Genomic DNA, 20,677 nt, shown 5'->3' on the forward strand with positions numbered 1-20,677 from the left:
CTTCCCATATTCCTTCTTTCCTTTATCTTTACCTCTGCCCTTCCAACCCTTTTCCTTCCTTCTAACCTTAATTTTTTTTCCTTCACTTCCTCCCTCCGACCTGCTTTACTCCCTCCCCCATTTCTTCCTTCTTCCGTTTCTCCTTTTGAGCTCTATCAGTTCCCCTTTAAAACTTTTCTTCCCTCCCTTTCTCTCTCATCCACATTCTTTTCTATTTACTTCCACTGTTTTAATATCTATCTTCCTGCCTCATTATTCACTATCATTTATCTTTTTCTTTTCTGGTTCCTACTTTTAAAATTGGTCCCCAGTACACAATTATATTTGATTTCCATTATAGCTCCTACAGTTCACTCATACATCCTCTTCCTTCTTTAACTCATCTATCTACTGACTCCTTTATAAACTTCTTCCCCCCCCTCTCTCCCTCCCTCCCTTTTTGAAGCTTCCGTCCTGCTCCCACTCCCTGCCTGGGACACCTGGCTCTGCGAGGGTGGCCAAGGCCACGCAGTCCAGGCGCTATTGCTGCTGCACAGCATGAGCACTTCCAACCAGAAGGCCTCAAACCATCACCGCTCCGTCCTGGACCCATGGGCACCTCCCTGCCAATGGCTCACACTGGGGGCCACCACCCTCCTCCTGTGTCTGGTGGGGCTCCCGCCCTGTCCCTCATTGGGCACACCTGCTCCCCCCCTTTGTCCACGGTTACCACCCCCTCCCAAGTGCAGCCCCGCATTTCCTTCCCTTTTCCATTTCTATGTCTTTTTCTTGTTTTCTTTCTGTATTTCTGTCTCTCCTCTGGGCCTGTCTGCATGCAGGCCTGCCTTCCTCTCCCTCTCTTTTCTTATCCCCTCCTTTGTATCCTATCCTACGCCAGGCCTTGCAGCTGCCTGAGCAGAGGGCAGGGGTGCAACCTGCTGATCAGGCCATGACATGTTGCTGTAACAGACAATTTGCATATTTATCTATTATTAAAAGAGATGCACTTTTTCTTCTTTTCTTTAGAATTTATGGGTAGATCAGAACAACCAATGGAAAATAAAAGACTTATAGATTTCTGTGATTATTAATTATCCCGAGGAATTTATTCTTGTATGAGTAAAATTTTTTATAATAAATTTTAAATATATACTTGCAAATTGAGAGTAACATTGTTTTTTTGAAAGTTTATTGTTATTTTTGGCAAAATTACAGATATCCCTATTTTCCTCCATCTTGCCCACCTCCATCCAGCCCGCATACCCCATTTTCTTTGGCCATAAACAACTGTGTGTGTGCCTCCGTGTCAAGTATAATGTTCTTTGACTAGTCCCTTCACCTTCTTTCATCCACTTCCCCAACACACCAACACCTTTCTCTCCTCTGACAGCTGCCAGACTGTTCCATGTACCCATGCCTCTGTTTTTATTTTGTTCATCAATTTACTTTGTTCATTATATCCCACATCTAAGTGAGATCATATATTTGTCGTCCTCTGACTGTCCTATTTCACTTAGCATATTGAATCTCCAGTTCCATCAATGCTCTTATAAAAGGTAAAGCATCCCTTCTTTTTGAAGGCTGCATAGTAGTCCACTGTGTAAATGTACCACAGCTTTTTTATTCACTCATCTATTGATGGGTATTTGGGCCATTTCCAGGTGTTGGCTATTGTAAATGATGCTGTAATGAACATAGGGGTGCATATATTATTTTGTATTAATGTTTCAAGATTCTTAGGATATATTCCCAGAAATGAGATCACTGGGTCACAAGGCAATTCCATTTTTAATTTTTTCATACTGTTTTTCACAGTGGCTTCATTCTCACCAACAGTGTGCATTCCCACCAACATTGCAAAAGGGTTCCCTTTAATCCACATCTTCAACAGCACTTGTTTGTTGACTTTTTTATGATAGCCATTCTGATAGCTACGAGGTGATGTCTCATTGTGGTTTTGATTTGCATCTCTTGGATGCTTAGTGATGTTGATCTTTTTTTCACATTTGTTGCCATCTGTATGTCCTCTTTGGAAAGAGTCTATTCGGGTCTTTTGCCCATTTTTTAATTGGATTGTTTGTCTCCCTCGTGTTGAATTGTTTAAGTTCTTCATATATTTTGGAAATTAACCCCTTATTATATGTATCATTGGCAAATATTTTTTCCAATGCAGTGGGTTCCAAAACAGTGAACCTAGAAATCCATGCTTTACGGTCAATTAATATTTGAGAAAGGAGGCAAGAACATACCATGGAGTAAATAAAGACAGTCTCTTCAATAAATGGTGTTAGGAAAGTTGAACAGGTACATGGAAAAAGAAACTAGACTACCAATTTATACCAGTACATAAGAATAAACTCAAAATGGATATAAAAGACTTAAATGTAAGTCATGAAACCATGAAAATCCTAGAAGAAAACATAGGCAGTAAAATTTCAGATAATTCTTGAAGGAATATTTTTGCTGATATATATCACAGAGCAGGGGAAACAAATGGTAAATTAAACAAATGGGACTATATCAAACTAAAAAGCTTCTGCACAGCAAAAGAAAGTTAAATTATTTTAAAGGCAGGCTCTGTCATCTTGTGTTAATTTATTATCAGCGTGATGGGACAGATTTCATAGCTCTAAGTGATACCACTATTCCAATTTAAAACAGACCCTAAAATGGAAATTCTAGTTTGTTAAATGCATAATTGCATAGTCTTTACTCTGGCACTTTTTATTATGTGTTTGTGTTAAACTGAAATAAATGGCAGCTGCTATTAATGGAGAGAAATACATGCACATTTCTAAGAGGTTATTAGAATTAGAAGATAAGGTGTAGAAAAAAGAAACCTGGAAATTAAAATAAAACAAGACCAAAACCCTATAACATAGAAATCCTTGTAAACCACAGACTATTTAATTTAAAGTAATATATAAATAAAACTACAGTTTTACTCCTGAGAAACATATTACATTAAAATCTTTTATAGTGGCTTATTTTTTTTCCTGCAAAAGTCTCAAAATTTTTCTGTTGTGTTTTAGTCCTTCATAACTTTATCCATTAACTAAGCCAACTTAAAATTTTTGTAGAATAAAGATGGAAGGATTCATATTTTAAAATTCATAAATTAAATATTTTAAAGCACCTGTGTTCATTTTATATCTTTTAAAAATGTCTTATCGCCAAAACTGGTTTGGCTCAGTGGATAGAGTGTTGGTCTGAAGACTGAAAGGTCCCAAGTTTGATTCCGTTATCAAGGGCATGTACCTTGGTTGCGGGCACATCCCAGAGAGGGGTGTGTAGGAGGCAGCTGATCGATGTTTCTAACTCTATATCCCTCTCTCTTCGGCTCTGTAAAAAAAAAATCACTAAAATACGTTTTTAAAAAATGTCTTGTATAAAACATTTTTAAAGTCATTTTATGCCATATTTCCTCCTGAGAAATCTAAAATTTATTATGAAAATTAGATCATTTATAAGACATCAGCTTTATTCTAAATCAATTTTTAATTTCTTATTTTGCCCTTACTTAGTTTTCTATTATTGCATTCTATATCATCAAATTGCCTATATATGTTAGGAATAATAAGTTTATTAACAAGCTATCTGATGGATTTAATTTAATTTAATTTCTCCTTTCTGAGAAATAATTCTATCTTTTACAATCTACTTACAACTATCATTTCTTTAGTTTGCTAACTTGTTTAACATTCAGATAGTATCCAAATGAGCTTTAAGAAGACTTTTTAAAAAGAGTTATTTTCTCTGGGAGCTTTCAGTCTGCCAAAAATACTTCTAGTATTTTATCATAAGTGGTACTATTGTTAATTTCACTAATAAAAGTAAACTTAAAGTGTGAGGGCTAAAAATGCATGTTTTATTTCATTGTGTTACATTGGAATTCTAAAGGAAACAGTCCTAGAGTTATGTTTAGGAAAAGTCTTTAGCCTTACATAGAACTTTCCAGTTGATAATTTTGACAAAAACACAATTATACAAGGAAATACTTTTTAATAATCTTATTTATTTATTTATTATATAAATCTTTATTGTTCATATTATTACAAATATTCCTCATTTTTCTTCTTTTCATTGCTCCCCTCTACCAGGTTCCCACCCCACCCTCTGCCCTTTCCCCACCCCCTATTGTCCTCATCCATCGGTGCACAGTTTATGTTCAGTATCTTCCCACACCTCCCACTCCCCTTTTCCCCCGAGAATAATCATACCTCTGATTCTATTATATTCAACAGTTAATATTGTTCATCACATTTTTTAATTCCCTTGGTTTTTAGATTTACTTGTTGATAGTTACGTATTTGTTGTTCATAATTTTTATCTTTTTTTTTCCTTCCTCTTCCTAAAGAACCCCCTTCAGCAATTCATATAATTCTGGTTTGGCAATAATGAACTCCTTTAGCTTTGTTTTATTTGTGAAGCTCTTTATCTGGCCTTCAATTCTGAGTGATAGCTTTGCTGGGTAGAGTATTTTTGGCTGTAGGTTCTTGCTATTCATCACCTTGAATATTTCTTGCTATTCCTGTCTGGCCTGCATGGTTTCTGTTCAGAAATCAGCTGACAATTGTATGGGTGCTCCTTTATAGGTAACTATATGCTTTGCTCTTGCTTCTTTTAATATTCTCTCTTTGTCTTTTGCTCTTGGAATTTTAATTATGATGTGTCTTGGTGTGGTCCTCTTTGGATTCCTTTTGTTTGGGGTTCTGTGCACTTCCTGGACTTGTAAGTCTAATTCTTTCACCAGGTGGGGGAAGTTTTCTGTCACTATTTCTTTCAGTATGTTTTTGGTATCTTGCTGTCTCTCTTCTTCTGGGACCCCCATAATTCTGATGTTGGTTTGCTTGAAGTTGTCCCAGAGGTTTCTTACATTATCTTCAACTTTCTGGATTCTCTTGTCTTCTTGCTTCTGCGGAGGAGTGTCCTCTGGCTCTTTATGTTCCAAATCTTTGTCTTGATTCTTGCGATCTTCCATTCTGTTTTTAGGACTCTGTATAATAGTTTTTATTTCAGACAATGTATTCTTTATTTCTAGTTGATCCCTTATTATTTCTTGTTGACCCTTATTTCTTGTTGATCCCTTATTATTTTTAGTTGATCCCTTTTCATATTCTCATAGGTCTCATTTATTTTATCGACCTTTTTCTAGGGAATTCTTGAAAAACCTTATAAGCGTGGTTTTGAACTCTGTATCCAGTCGCTTTTGGTCCTCCATTTCTTTCATTTGTGATCTATTTCCTTGTCTCGGCATTTTCGCAGCTTCCCTGAGATGGTAGCCTTAAAAGTCTCTGTGTTCAGCTTGGATGGGGTGGAGTTTCAGGGTGGAGTCTACAGCCTTGACTTCCTTCAGCTCCGCCCTATGAGGCTCCTGAATCTCAGTGTTCCTCAGTACTCGCTGCAAGATCCTCTGAGAGAAAGGTGCCCTCAAGTTTTGACTGCTACCACACAGTCTAGGCTCTCCCCCAATGAGCCCAGAACTGGGGTTCAGTTCAGTTGGAAGTGGGGTTGGAAGTGGGGTTCAGAGCAATCTGGAGCTTTTATCTCCTTCCAGCTAGGGCAAACCCGTGGCACAGTCGACACTCCATTCTCTGCGTGCAATGTGCGCACCTCTGGGACTTCCTTTTGCTGCTCCCCTGAGGTTCCGCCTTACAGCCCAGACTCCCTCCTTATGTGTCTGGGTCCCCAGGGTCTTGCCCATAACTGTTCAGGACAGTCCGGAGCTTTTATCTCCTTCCCAATAGGGAACACCAGCCAGGCACTCAGTCTCCGCCTCCTCTCCAGCTCTGTCCTCTCCGCGTGTGCAACTTGTCTCCGTACCTTAGGCTTTTACAGCTCCTCTGATTTTCCTTCTGGTTTTCTCTTTCCTTCTCGTTGTAGAATTTCCAGTCATTTGACTTTCCTGTAGTTCTGGGTAATGTCCATTTTGTATTTTAATTGTATTTTATTGAAATTGTTGTGTGAGGCTGCAGTTAGGTGTTTACCTATGCCACCATCTTGGTTTCTCTCTAATCTTATGCTTTTAAATAACAGTGTGTTTATTCTAATAACCAGAAAATTATTTCTAAATTTTTTTTATGGTAGAGCATAAAATTGGATCGTTGGTGATCATTTAAACATTATTTTTGAAAAGTAGTGTGGAATTATACTATTATAGTAGCTAAATTGCTAGCATGACATTGTTTCCCTACTTTTATAATATTTTCAATTTTCCCAAATAACACAATGCTACATATAGAATATGAGACTGAGAGTTAACATGAGAAAACACACACACACACACACACACACACACACACACAAATTATTCCTTTAAAAGTTGTCCACTTATGTTAAGAAATTGGTTTCTTGAAGAACACAGTTTTGGTCATTTAATGTTTTTAAAATATCAATAAATTTAGATTAGCCATAAATACACAGACATCAGAATTAAGAAATGTTTTGTACATGCATTTTTTCCTTTTATTGGTTTACCTTTCTTCTTATACATCTTTAACTTCCTACAGTTGGACTTCTCCACTGTTATTCCATTGGAACCCATTCTTTTAAAAATATATATATATATATTATCGATTTTTCACAGAAAGGAAGGGAAAGGAATAGAGAGCTAGAAACATTGATCAGCTGCCTCTTGCACACCTCCTAATGGTACATGCCCAAGGTACATGCCCTTGACAGGAATTGAACCTGGGACCCAGCAGTCCAGGATTGTGAGAAGGATGTCTCAGATTGGAGAGGGTGCAGGCTGGGCTGAGGGGACCCCCACCCCATGCACGATTTTGTGCACTGGGCCTCTAGTTATATAATAGTTTCCTAAGAAAGGATACATGAGACTGTAAGTGATTTTTTTCAGGCTAGTTTCCAGAATCATAGTACTTGAATAAACAGTATGGACATTTAAATTCAGATTCCTGATCTTGATTTCAGGATTACTGAAGCAGAATATTTGACAAAAGAACCTAGAAATCTTGCATTTTAATTTTTTATTATTTTAAAAAAGTTTTAAAGTAAATATGTTTTAAAATTTATATGTCCATTAAAACAACAGTGAGCTTCCACATCACACCTATTGGAATGGCTAGAAACATACACTGAGTAGCCATAGTATTATGATCTCTGAATGCATAATAATCTTGCCACTCAGTATATATATATTAGAGGCCTGGTGCATGAATTTGTGCATGGGTGGGTTCTGGCTAGCCTGGCCAGGGGGAGGGGACATGGGTGGTTGGCCAGCCTGCCTGCTGGTCAAGGTGACAATTTGCATATTGGCCTTTTATTATATAGAATATACACTGAGTGGCCAGATTATTATGCATTCATAGATTATAATAATCTGGCCACTCAGTGTATACTCTTAATACCAAATGTTGATGGGATATAGAGAAACTGAATCTCTCATGTAAAAGTGATGCAGCCATTCTATGAAGCAGTTTGCCAGTTTCTTATAAACATGTACTACCATACAATCCTGCTATTGCATTGTTGGGTCTTATCCCAAAGAAAATGTATGTCGACAAAAATCATATACAGATATATTCATAGCAGCTTTTACTTGCAATTGCCCCAAACTAGAAAGAAGCTAGATACCCTTCATTGTGTGTATGGATCAACATACACACAATGAATGATTACTACTCAGCAATGTAAAGGAGCAATTTATTGATATATACAACCCAGATGCTTCGCATGGGCACTATGCTGGATAAGAAACATAAATTTCAAAGGGTCGTATCTATATGATTCAATTTGTGTCCCAAAGTGGTAAAATCATTGTGATGGAGAAAAGATCATTGGTTTTTTAGAATTAGGGTGAAGACCAGGGTATGACAGTTAAAGGGTAACAGGAGGTTTCTTTGTAGTGTGGTAACACTTCCATATTTCAATTTTGTAATTTTAAAATGCCGTAGAATTGTATACCGGGAAGGGAGAGCAGGGGTGAAAATGTAATAACAGATGAAATTCAAATAAGGTCAATATTTGACATTTTACCAATGTCAATTCCCTGGTTTTGACATTATGCTCTGGTACATTATATGGTATCATACTGGGAGAAGTTAAATGAAGGCTACACAGGAGCACTTTCTGCAAGTTCTTGTGGGTGTTGAATTATTTCAAAATAAGAAGTTACTTAAAACGTATGCATGTTTCCCAGCCGGTGTGGCTCCATGGTTGAGCATTGACTCATTAACCAAGAGGTCACTAGTTCAATTCCCAGTCAGGACACATGCCCAGGTTCCGAGCTGGATCCCCAGTGTGGAGTGTGCAGGAGGCAGCTGGTCAGTGATACTCTCTCATCATTGATGTTTCTACCTCTTCCTCTTCCTCTCCCTTCCTCTCTGAAATCAATAAAAACGTATTTTAAAAAGTATGAATGTTCACCGTAGCAAGTGAAAATAGTGCTAAGATACATAAAGAAAACTAATAATGTTCACCTTTCTCCTCCCATAGTTCATATACCTGCCCAATTAATCTAGACTGGAATTATAGTAGTGGATATCTCTATTTCTCACATAATTTTAGTAAGAATGGATTTTACATTGCACAAAATAGTTTGGCATTTACCATGAGACTCTGTTTTCTTTTATAATTTAAAGTCAGAGCTTGATAGTGCCAATATGTGGGTCATCTCTGAGTCTGGTTTTATAATTGCTTTTGTCGTTTGACAGGTGTTTTTTTGGTTTTGTTTTGTTTTTGCTTTTGCTTTTCATGTGTCTCATAATTTCTTATTGAATGATGGACATTGTTAATAGACCAGTGGTTCTCCTTTTAGGCCCTTTAGTGTGAACATTGAGTTGAAGCACACAGGAGTTGAGCTGGATCTGGGTTTTGTTATAGCTGTGGTCACTGCCCGTGCATCATAGATTTCACATTGTTCTAGTCATAGGTTGCTGTTGCCTTATGCTCAGATGGAAGCCTAGGTGCTGGAGAGTTTTTCTCGGTGTTCATGCTTCACCCTCAGTTTTCAGTTGACTCTAGGTGCTTGAACTTCAGCGAATGCAGATGTTGCATTCTTGCCCTTCTTGCAGCAGGAGAATTCTGTTTCACAGTCTGGTGTTGGAGGACGAGGCGTTCTATGGCTCCATCTTAAGGCAGTCTCTGTGCTTTGGAGTGGGGCTTCTCGGAGTTCTTTCCCTGGTATCCAGACTCTCACTTGCATCTGTAGCAGGTGTTACATAGGACAGTGTCCTGCCCCACTCCCTCTTACAGGAGCTACCTAATAGTATTGGCCAAGATCTATACCTGCCTCTTACCCACAAATAGAGGGAGTTCTTGTTTCTCTGGTTCCCAGTGTGGTTTTCTTGTGCCCTGAGAGTTTTGCTGCCCCTTTTCAGCTACACATGGCTTTTGGTGTATTCACAGAAGGGTCTGTCACTGGGGGAGGGAAGAGGATTTTTCACCTTCTGTAGCAGCAGCCAGTTCCCTCCCACTACAGACTGCATGTATGCATCAGGGAGGGAATCTATCTCTGATCTCCTACCCTGCCCTTGATATTTCTCATGAGCACCTTGTGGAGATGTGTGGGAAAGAGCCTACCAGTAAATGCAAATCTCCATTTCTCCTTGAAGTCTTATCCTTTCTTGAAATTAAGACAGTTTTGTTTTCCTATGAGCTTAGCTCTCTAATGAGCTTGAGAAAAGTTATGACCTTGTGCTTTAATTCAGATTTTCATATTGGTAACATGCAGTTGTTCAAGCTTTTTGCATCCTAGGCATAGGTATTACATCTACTGTTGGATTTTGATAAATGTTGTTTGGTCATATTTAAGTAATTTATTTCTAGAAATATTTTTTAATTTTTTATTTATGGATATAAAATTTTTATTGAGTTTTTTATTTGAACAATTCTTTGAATAAACTGTTGGGTTTGATTTGTCACTGTTGTCACTAATTTTTATTTTTTTAAATTTAAATTATATTTATTATAGAATACCTTCAGATAGCAGTTCTAATGCCAGTCACAGTTCTAATGCTTTATATAGATTACAATATTTAAATCTATTTAAATATTGTAATCTATTTATATAGATTACAATATTTAAATCTCAAAGTGACTCTATGAGGTAGGTGGCACAACTATTCCTAATTTTATGGGTGATGAAACTGAGGAATATGGGTTAACTAACTTAATGTTGTTATGGACATAATAATTGGTCAGATCTGAACTGAGGCAGTGTGTCTTCAGAGTTCACATTCTTAATATAAATGAAATTAACCTAGAGTTTTGGTTTTTTTTTGTACTGTACCAGGATTTGTTGTTGATGTTAATATTTCTCTAAGCTGAGTTTGAATTTTTTTCATAAGTTCAGGATGTATGTGTGTGTGTGTGTGTGTGTGTGTGTGTGTGTGAATTTAAATAAATATATTTAGTGCTCGCTTCGGCAGCACACATTAAAATTGGAACAATACAGAGAAGATTAGCATGACCGCTGCACAAGGATGACACACAAATTCACATAGCGTTCCATATTAAAAAAAAAAAAAAATATATATATATATATATATATATATATATATATACACACACACACACACACACACACACACACACACACACATTGAGTGGCCAGACTACCAGACTATTATGATCTCTGAATGTATAATAATCTGGCCACTCAGTGTATATCCTATATAATAAAAGGCTAATATGAACTCAGAGACCAGGAGTTCAACAAGCAGGCAGGTCGGCAAACCACCCTTGTCCCCTCCCCTTGGCCATGCTGGTCAGACCCCACCCATACACTAATTCATGCACCAGGCCTCTCATATATATATATATTTTTTTTTTTTTGAGTGGCCAGATTATTATGCGTTCAAAGATCATAATAATGTGGCCACTCAGTGTATATATGTATTTGTTCATATTTTCTCTCTTTTTTATTTATTTATTTGCTTTTTCCTTTGTTTCTCAGTAATTTTTGGCATTTTATAGCTTTATTAATACATATTTATATACTATAAAATTCATTTATTTAAAGCGTACCATTTCAGTATATTTACAGTGTTTTCAACCATCATTGCAATCTAATTTTAGAACATTTTCATACCCACCTGAAATATCCTATACACATTCCCCCAACTATCCATCTTTCAATCTCAATCAACCACTAATCTACTTTATACAGATTTACTTATTCTAAATATTTCATATAAATGAAGTCATACAATGTATGATCATTCATGGCTATCTCCTTTCACTGGGCATATGGAAATTTCAAGGCTCATTCTTGTTATAGCATTTATCAGTACTTTATTCCTTTTTATTGATATGTAATATGTATATATATATGTGTGTGTGTGTGTGTGTGTGTGTGTGTATGTATAATCTCCTGTATTCTGTCTATCAGTTCATTAGTTGATGAACATTTAGATTATTTCTACTTTTGGGCTATTATAAATAATGCTACTATAAACATTTCTGTACAATTTTTTATTTGAACATATGTTTTCATTTCTCTTAGTTTTACATATCTAAGAGTAGAGTTGCTAGTTCATATGGTAACTCTGTTTAGCATTTTGAAAAATTGACATACTGTTTTCCAAAATGGCTGCACCATTTTACATTCCCACTAGCCATATATTAAGGTCAAAATTTTCTACATTCTTGCCAACACTGTCTGTTGTTTTTATTATAGCCAGCCTGGTGGGTGTGAGGTAGTGTCTTACTAAGATTTTGATTTGCATTTCCCTAATGACTAATTTTGACCATCTTTTCATGCATTTATTGGCCCTTTGTACATCTTTTTTCCATTTATAAATTGGGTTGTCTTTTCATTCTTAACTTCAAAAAATGCTTTTTATATTCTGCATATAAGTCCCTTAGTAGATATAAGATTATCAAATAATTTTCCCATTCTATCATTGTCTTCACTTTTTTTTATTTTTTAACATATTTTTATTGATTTCAGAGAGGAAGGAAGAAGGGAGAGAGAGATAGAAACATCAGTGATGAAAGAGAATCATTGATCGGCTGCCTTCTGCATGCCCCTCCACTGAGGATTGAGCCCACAACCCAGACATGTGCCCTTGACTGGAATCAAACTTGGGACCCTTCAGTCAGCAGGCCAACGATCTATTTACTGAGCCAAACCAGCTAGGGCAGTCTTTACTTTTTTAATGGTGTCCTTTAATGGCATGCTTTTGGTGCTGATCTGAGAAGGCTTTGCCTAACTTGGAGTTACAAAGATTTACATGTATGTTTTCTTCTAGAAGTTTCATAGTTTTTCATAGTTTTAGCTCTAATATTTATATCATAACCAATTTTGCATTAATTTGAGGATATTGTGGAAGGCATGGGTCAAAATGCTTTCTTTTTTTTTTTTACATTTGGATAACCAAAAACAGTTATCTCTAGACCATTTGTTGAAAAGACTATTCTTTCCTCATTGAATTGTCTTGATATCCTTCTCAAAAGTCAACTGACTATAAATATAAGACTTTAGTTATGGACTCTCAGTTCTATTCCATTGATCTAGTATGTGTATCCTTAAGCAGGTACCACACTATATTGATTACTGTAACTTTGTAATAGGTATGGCATCAAGACTTTTACATCTTGCTTTTATTAATTGAGTTTATTTGGGTTCTTGCTTTTATTAATTGAGTTTATTTGGGTTATGTTGGTTAATAAAATTATATAGGTTTAAGGCATACAGTCTATAATATATCATCTGTATATTGTATAATATTATGTGTTCACCACCCAGTTATGTCTCTTCCCATCACCATTTATCTCCTCTTCACTCTCTTCTGCCTCCCACTCCATCCTCCTTTTCCTGCAAAGATGATGGAATTATGTAATGAGCAGTTTTGATGCTAATGTTACTAGCTTAATAAATGACATAAATTTCTATCTTTAACTATAGTCTTGAAGAGTTTAAAATGAACTAGAATGATCTCACTTGAAGTTAGAATCCAGTTTTAAAATCATATATTTTGGTGCCTTTTTATAATATGAATTTTTAAAGACCTTTCATTTGTTTCAATATGTGTATCTAGTTTTTATATTTCTTAACTCAGTTTTGGTGTTCTGTATATTTTTTTAGGAAAGCTTCCTATTTCCTCTATACAAGATTTCCAAGATACTGGATTTGGTATCACAGGATTGTAGATAATTCTCTTGCTATTTAAATCTCTTCTATTTTTTATATAGTACTATTTCATCTATATTATGACATATATTTATTTTCCCTCTTTTTCCTTATTCAGTCTTTACTGGGTTTTATTGATTTTGTCTTTTGATAATAAGTTTTTTATTTTATTTATCCTTCTAATTTGTTAAACTTTTCATTCCTGTTTACTTTTTATACTCTTTATTCTCCTTGTTCTAATTTTTACAAGTTAATTAACTCACCTTAGCCTTTTTTAATAATGAAATTGTAAGGGTACACATTTACTGTGACTGTAATTCCAATTATGTCTCATAGTTTTGAGAAGAATCAAATGTTCACTTTTTCCCTATATAGTTTGTTTCTGTTTTTATTTTTATTTTTTGAGCTAGGGTAATTTGAATTCCATATTTTAAAATCTATTATTGTTTTCTTTCTTGCCAAGTAAATAATCCTATTTGAAGGGTTTCATTGACTAAATAAACAAATTACTGTCTCTGTTCACAGAGCATGAGGTTCAGTACATAGCCATTGAATTCAGTTTTCACATTATTCAAGTATCCTATATCTAAGCTCTTGTCATAGTTGCATTTTTATAATTTTCTCATTTCTAAAAATGTCTTGCTTTATACATTTTTGCTCTAGTCTTTATTATATAGATAGATGTTTATGATTATTATCTCTTTGTGGGCTATTCCTATACATTCTATCATTATTCCTCTTTGGACTGCTTAAAGGTTCATATATTTAATTTTTCTGGTACATTTATCAGTACGTACTACTATCTGGTTTGTTCTACTGCTGTAGCAAAATACCAGACTGGGTGGCTTATTTTTTAAAAATATATTTTATTGATTTTTTTTTACAGAGAGGAAGAGAGAGGGATAGAGAGTTAGAAACATCAGTGAGAGAGAATCATCGATCAGCTGTCTCTTGCACACCCCCTAATGGGGATGTGCCCGCAATTAAGGTACATGCCCCTAACCAGAATCGAACTTGGGACCTTTCAGTCTACAGGCCAAGGCTCTATCCATTGAGCCAAACCAGTTTTAGCTGGGTAGCTTATAAGCAACAAAATTTTCACAGTTTTGGAGACTGGGAAGACCCAGATCAAAGCATCAGTGTAGTAATATTGTTTCATAGCCAGCACCTTCTTATTGTGTCCTCAGAAGGTGGAAGAGGCTAAAGGATCTCTGTGAGGGCTGTAAGAACACTAAAACCATTCCTGAGTCCTCCACTTGCATGACCTAAGCAACTTCCAAAGGCCCTACCTCCTAATCCCATCATCTTTGCAGATTAAGATTTTAGCATGAATTTTTGGGTGATACAAACATTCTGATACACTTCTTAGTGAATATTATCATATGGTAGAAAGTATAGTGGCAGGAAATTAGTTTGAGAAGGGAAAGAATTATACCAGATCTTGTACAGGTTGTAGTTCAACTCATTAAAATATATGGGAATAGTTAGAGGTCAGTTTGGGAAAAGAGAAATAAATGGAACAATAGTAATTTCTAACATTTTACTATTAGTCAAAAAAGTAAGTGGTTCACAAAGCATACTAAGAAGGAATCATCAAAAAGATAAGAGGAATAACCAAGAGACTGTGTTACCTTAGAAGTTAGAATAGAATAAAGTTCCATTAAGGGAGTGCTTCACAGTGTCAAATGCTTCAGTGAAGTAAAATAAAATCAAAGTGTCCGTTTGATTTGTCAATTAGGAGAGCAATGGTATTATAGCTTTGTCTTTGCAGTGTTAGTCAAGGTGTTTTTTTTGTTGTTGTTGTTGTGATGGTAGCCTTGAATCTAGTAAACTTCAGACTAAATGGAAAGTTTTAAAGTAGAAAAATGTAGATTTAAAAAAATACTTTTTTTATTGATTTTTAGAGAGAAGGAGAGGGAGAGAGAAACATTGATGTGAAGGCAAACATCAGTCAGCTGTCTCCCGCATGCTCCCTATGGAGGGTCAAGCCCACAACCCAGGCTTGTGCCCCGTCCAGGAATCAAACTGGCAACCTTTCAGTGCACAGGACGATGCCCAACCAACTGAGCCACACTGACCAGGGCATGTAGGTTATTGTTTGAGGAGCTTAGTTACGAAGCAACCGTTGGTGCAAAGGGTTAGGTTATAATGTGAATGTAACATTGAGGATGACTTATTTTAGAGAATGGAGATTATAGCAAACACTTTCTCAACCATTCTTTTTCAAATTAAATTTATTGGGGTGACATTGGTTAATTATATAGGTTTCAAGTATAACAGTTCTGTGATGCATCATCTATATATTGCATTATTTGCCCACCACACAGAGTCAAATCCTCCATCGGCCATTTTCATTTTATAAGAAAGCTTATGTGTGGCCATCTAACTCAAAGCTATTTAGTGACGACCTCTATGTCCTGGTTCAAAGAAATTGGTAAGTCAGTTAATAATTTAATAGTTTGGATTAGGAAACTAGGAAGGTATGGGTCAGTAAGCTTTGAATACTGAGCAAAAATAAGGTAGGCTTAGGGCCAGGTAGAGTGCTACAGGCCATGTGCAGTCTGAAATTATGAAGGAGCCAGTGGGAAAAGTTGGAGTCAATGGGTTAAAAAACACAGATTTTGAACATGAGAAATGGAGATTCTGCCCTTGTTCGTAACAGCTTTCTGTTTCCATGCCGAACCTCATTTTCTAGACAGTATTTTTTTTTCTTAACAGAGTCTTTCTTTACAAGCAAGATTCTCAGTTTGACCAGGTTTATAGACTCTGCATACCAAATGGGGGATTGCTATGACAGCATTCATTATAGGCTCTCTGAAATGAACAATTAATTACATTGAAGGGTGGTTCTGTAGATTATCGCACCAGGTATAGCCTAAATAATCAAATATTAAACTGATGGAGGTTCAGATGAAAGAACTGTGAACTATAACTTCATAAATGGAAGGAATATTGAATTACTGTGGGAAAGTTTTGTAGAGATTATCAGTGGCAAACCACAATTATAATATTTGTAAATACTTACATTTAATTTCTCTTAACATTAGTTGCTAACATTTTTCTAATTTTTAATTTCATAGTATTTTAGGAAGTTGGGGTTTTTAGTTTGATACATAATGATAGAAATATAAAGTTACATTACATTCTTTCCTGTCTTATGCATTTTGTAATATGCCCCAAAATTAATCAAAATGAATACTTGAACTAAGTAGGAGACTGAATTTGAGTAGGAGACTGAATTTTAAACATAACAGACAATAATTAAACATAATCTTTCTGTGAGCTGGATTTAGACAGATTCTGGAACCTTTTCTCAGTCTTTTGTATCACCTTGTCTTTGGACCTGGTATCTCCTCTGACCAAAATGCTCTACATAAGTATTGCCCTACTTCCTTTGACCATATAATACCTGTCTTCAGTTTCACCACCATCAAGAGGGATTTGGTGAGGGATTTGGGTGGAAGAATGAAATTGTTTGAATAACAAAATTAGCACTGAATTGAAAAAGAATGGAATATGTGAGCAATTCTCAGTGCTCCCAGGATTTCCTCAGAGATCTTTCCCATTTCTGCTCACACCAACAGCACTTCCTCCTGGCCTTAGCTCTCATTTCATTATCTCCTCTCCTTTTTTCCTGACTTGTTGATTTTTGGTATTACAGCTACCAAAAAGATGTAGAAGAGCAGATAGTCATGATACATTGTTGAAAACGATACTCTGAATACTGTTAAAAGGAATAAAGGCCCACTTGATTGATTATGGGTAATGAGTATAGATTATTGCTCCTTCACAGAGGCACATATTTGAATCATCAAAAGATGTTTTCAAAATATTAAACCTAAGCCTGTCCAAAGACAACTGAAATAGACTATGTTATACTGAATTTGAAAACTTGCTGACATAGACATGGTATTTGGAAATAAAAGAGGAGCAAAATACTTCCCTTACCTTTTATGCCTATGGATTTTTTGTTTCTGAAAATAATTTGCTTTTTTATGAATTGTGCTTTCTAATTTTAGTTCTGGTTAAATATTTACTTGATTTCTGTGTTGGGCTGCTGTCAGTATTTTGGTGGGTTATCAGTTTTATGTCATTTTAAAAGTGATTTCTTGGTACTTTGGGGGTAAGCTGAATGGGGCTTCAGAGAGAATGCTGGGAAAATGAAATTTTTATTTTTTGTTTTTAGCATTTACAGTAACCAAATTCTACACAAGGCTATGGTGATTTGAAGTGATACACTAAATTCTCTCATGAGTTGCAGTATATTAATACTGTGAAAAATCCAGATCATTATTTAAAATACTATGAAACTTAATTTAATGGATTTTAAAAATGTACATGTTATCTCTAAACTAAAAATATATATATGTTAGAAAACAAACTTTAGATTATCAAATTCAATTAATTTAGTTTGACTACTAAGCAAAAATATTTCTGATTTGAGACAATGGGAAACAGTTAAGTCCTTCATTAGAGATTACATAAAATTCCCAATAAAAGTAACTATGTTTAACAATGTAGTTTTCTGTACCGAGCAATATTCTAGTAGCGTTTTTGACATGAGTGTTTTTTTTTCAGACATACAGTTTTTAGTAATGTATCTACAGAACTTTAGCATGTACATTTATTTATTTTAAAGCTAACATGCACAAATTTACATAGTTATACTGTGCCCTCTACACCAAAATGACTTCATTGTGTTGTTCAGTGTTGGTTAGTTTTTCTGTTATGTTGATGCATTAAAACATATTAAATTTTATCATTAATTCAGCTCCTGGTCTCTCATCAAATCCCCTTAATTACAAATTGACTCCAAGGATTAGACAGCATGGATTTTAATTTTAACTGAAACAAAAATAGGATCTTGAAAAGTCATTCTTGCATGGTGACTCATAGGCACATTTTAACACATACTATGATTTACTGCTTAATATTTAAAGGTCAGTACAAAAAAAAGCATATCACCAATATTTTTATTCTCAAATATTTATATTAAATATGTATTTTAGAATATGTTTCAAAGTCTTGAAAAATCTCTGAACATTTTCAGAAATAAATAGCAGCCTCATGGAGTTTTACTAACTTGTAACCCTTTCTCTAGAAAATATTAACTTAAAATCTTGCACAACCACAATTATATCTAAATGATACTTATCTTGTATTTCTATGTCATAATTTCACAGAATTATACTGTGTAGTTTTACATATTCTATAGAAGCATTTCCAATCCACTATCTTGTTCCCATATTATTTGTAGTTTAGGACGATTTAGTTAAATCTTCTTTCCCTTTCATCCTTGCTATTTGAAGTCCAGAATCATTTTTATGCATTTTGCTCTGGAAATATATGAGCAATTCTGTCCTTCCTTCCAAAAGTTCTAATTTTTAAAATTGAATAATATCACAAATTATTTTTAAATACTAGAATGACTTTTTTACTAGAATAAGAGAATAGAGAAATTAAGTAATGATCACAGTGACCAAAATGTACATTTGTCCACTATCCTTTTGCTCCCTCACATGATGATCAGCTTTTAACTCTGTAGTGCCTCTTCAAAAATTCACTTTTCACTCTAAATAGTTGTTTCAGTCTAACTTTTGCTACTTACTTATATTGTTTGTTTTTAAAAAATCTAGATCCATATGTTTTTTAGGTAATAATTTTTAGAAAGACGAAGAAAGAACCAAGAAAGAATTACTAATAAGCCCTAGAAATTCTAAGGCCAACCATTTATTGTTTAATAAATTATGTTCTTAATTACCTTCACTTTTTGAAAGGTTGTAAAATATATGTAATAGTGTTCTTTCCAGTTAAGTATATATTGTATAATCACCTATTTTTTGCAAATTAAATTCTTAAATGGCATTCTTTAATGGGCTTTTGTTGCTGTGTTTGTTAAACTGGATTTTTATATGCTGAAAGAAACTTAGCATCCAAACAAACTCAGCTCATCATGTTAGAGGAAAAACTAAATTGCCTAGAAACGGATTGTTTACGTAATATTAGATGGTAATATAAACCAACAAAAGCAAGGAAATTAACATCAAAAGCTGACACACTGCCCTCTCCTTGCTCCTTTGTGCCTGTAGGTATCGTGGATGTGTTGTAATATCAAAGTACAGTGGACTCAGTTAGAACTGTCAAACTTCATTCTAAATTTCTTTACTTTGTTGGCTTATGTCACAACTTAACATTATTATTTTATCTTTTAATGCCATATAACGTCTTTCACATGTTAGATGGAGCAATGCATGGGTGGATCTGAACAAGATGGAAAAATTTATTTGCTTTTCTCTCATTTACAGTTGATTGTCTCTGATTAACTAAGAATCATGCAGCTCCGATATTAGTTTTTTTTAGTTTGAGAAAAGCTAATACTAGAGCAAATTATAAAATATCTGAGGAAATTTTTGAAGAACTGTAGATATTAATATAAAAATGTTATTTACTCATAATTTTTATACCTGATGATTAATTAGTCTTTTCATTTTGGAATGCAAATATCTCTCTTTATAAAAAGAAAACTTAGAGCAATAAGAAACTACTGATTTTTTATCATGAATAGTCAAATACACACATGATTTCACAGAGCAGTTCTTATAGGAATTGTACAAAGGAATATATGTGGAGTTCTTAGGGTGGTATTAAACCCCCCAAAATAACCTCCAAGATTAATCTGGGAACCATTCTCTAAACAGCACCCGTTTCTTGATTATAGTAAAATATAAAAATCCATTCACTTTGGTTTTTATATTCATTAGTTAATGAATCCATTGTTAGTGAATGTTATCCATGCTTTGGTGGGGGTGCTGTTTTATACAATTATATGCACTAAATGATTTCAATGTTAGAAAATGTATCCCATTTATGATATGAGTTCCATATCTAGAGCAGTTTGGAAATCATTTTGCTTCCCCCCTGCCCCTTATAAACAATTTCTACCTCTATTTATGTGTCCCTTAAGAGAATTGCATATTTTTAAGTTTGAATTTTTCTAAGTCTAAATCTTTCCTTGAATGGTAACCAAAGTTTTTTATTACTTTTTTTAAAAAAAATTCTTGTTTATTTCTAATTTGTATGTTAAAACTTAGGGGGTGGTAGACATCAATGGGGGAATAAAAGGGGACATCTGTAAAACTTTCAACTCTACAGGTAAATTTTAAAAATACTTACAGGAACAGATTAGATACTTTCTGTAGAAACTCCGTGACAGAATAAGCAATATAACTGTGGATAAACAAAATATTTTGTTCTAAGAAATTAAAGAAAAGGCTAAACAATACAGTGGAACGGGGTATATAAATTTGGAGCTGCTGGTGGTAATCCTTTCAGAAATTCAACTTTTTATTTTATGCAATTAATATTTAATTGGCCTTGTTTAAAAGTAGCGGGGGGAAATTACCTACTTTCTGGAGAATTGCAAAACAATACTTTAAGCTCTTACTTATTTTGAGGTGTTGAAAGGTGAAACATTTGACATTTTCTTTCTTGGGCATTGCTTTAGCACACAGAGGGCGGGAAGAGGCGTTGCCACTTGGAGGTGAGGGTGTTTGTGGTTGTCCCTGACAGCAGCTCCAGGTTTAAAACACCTGTGTTTACTTTGCA

At 34.8% G+C, this 20,677-nt stretch overlaps 1 protein-coding gene and 1 non-coding gene across 9 annotated transcripts in view; both read left to right on the top strand.

Moving 5' to 3' along the window:
- Positions 1 to 20,677, top strand: part of MIPOL1 (mirror-image polydactyly 1) — a 320,705-nt gene that overhangs the window by 134,938 nt on the left and 165,090 nt on the right. The gene's annotated exons all lie outside the window — the stretch shown is intronic.
- Positions 10,354 to 10,456, top strand: LOC118709926. Its single transcript, XR_004985200.1, has one exon. It is a non-coding gene; the product is annotated as a U6 spliceosomal RNA (small nuclear RNA).

This window comes from Pipistrellus kuhlii, unplaced genomic scaffold, assembly GCF_014108245.1.
Source record: "Pipistrellus kuhlii isolate mPipKuh1 unplaced genomic scaffold, mPipKuh1.p scaffold_m20_p_1, whole genome shotgun sequence".
NCBI classification, from domain to species: Eukaryota; Metazoa; Chordata; class Mammalia; order Chiroptera; family Vespertilionidae; genus Pipistrellus; species Pipistrellus kuhlii.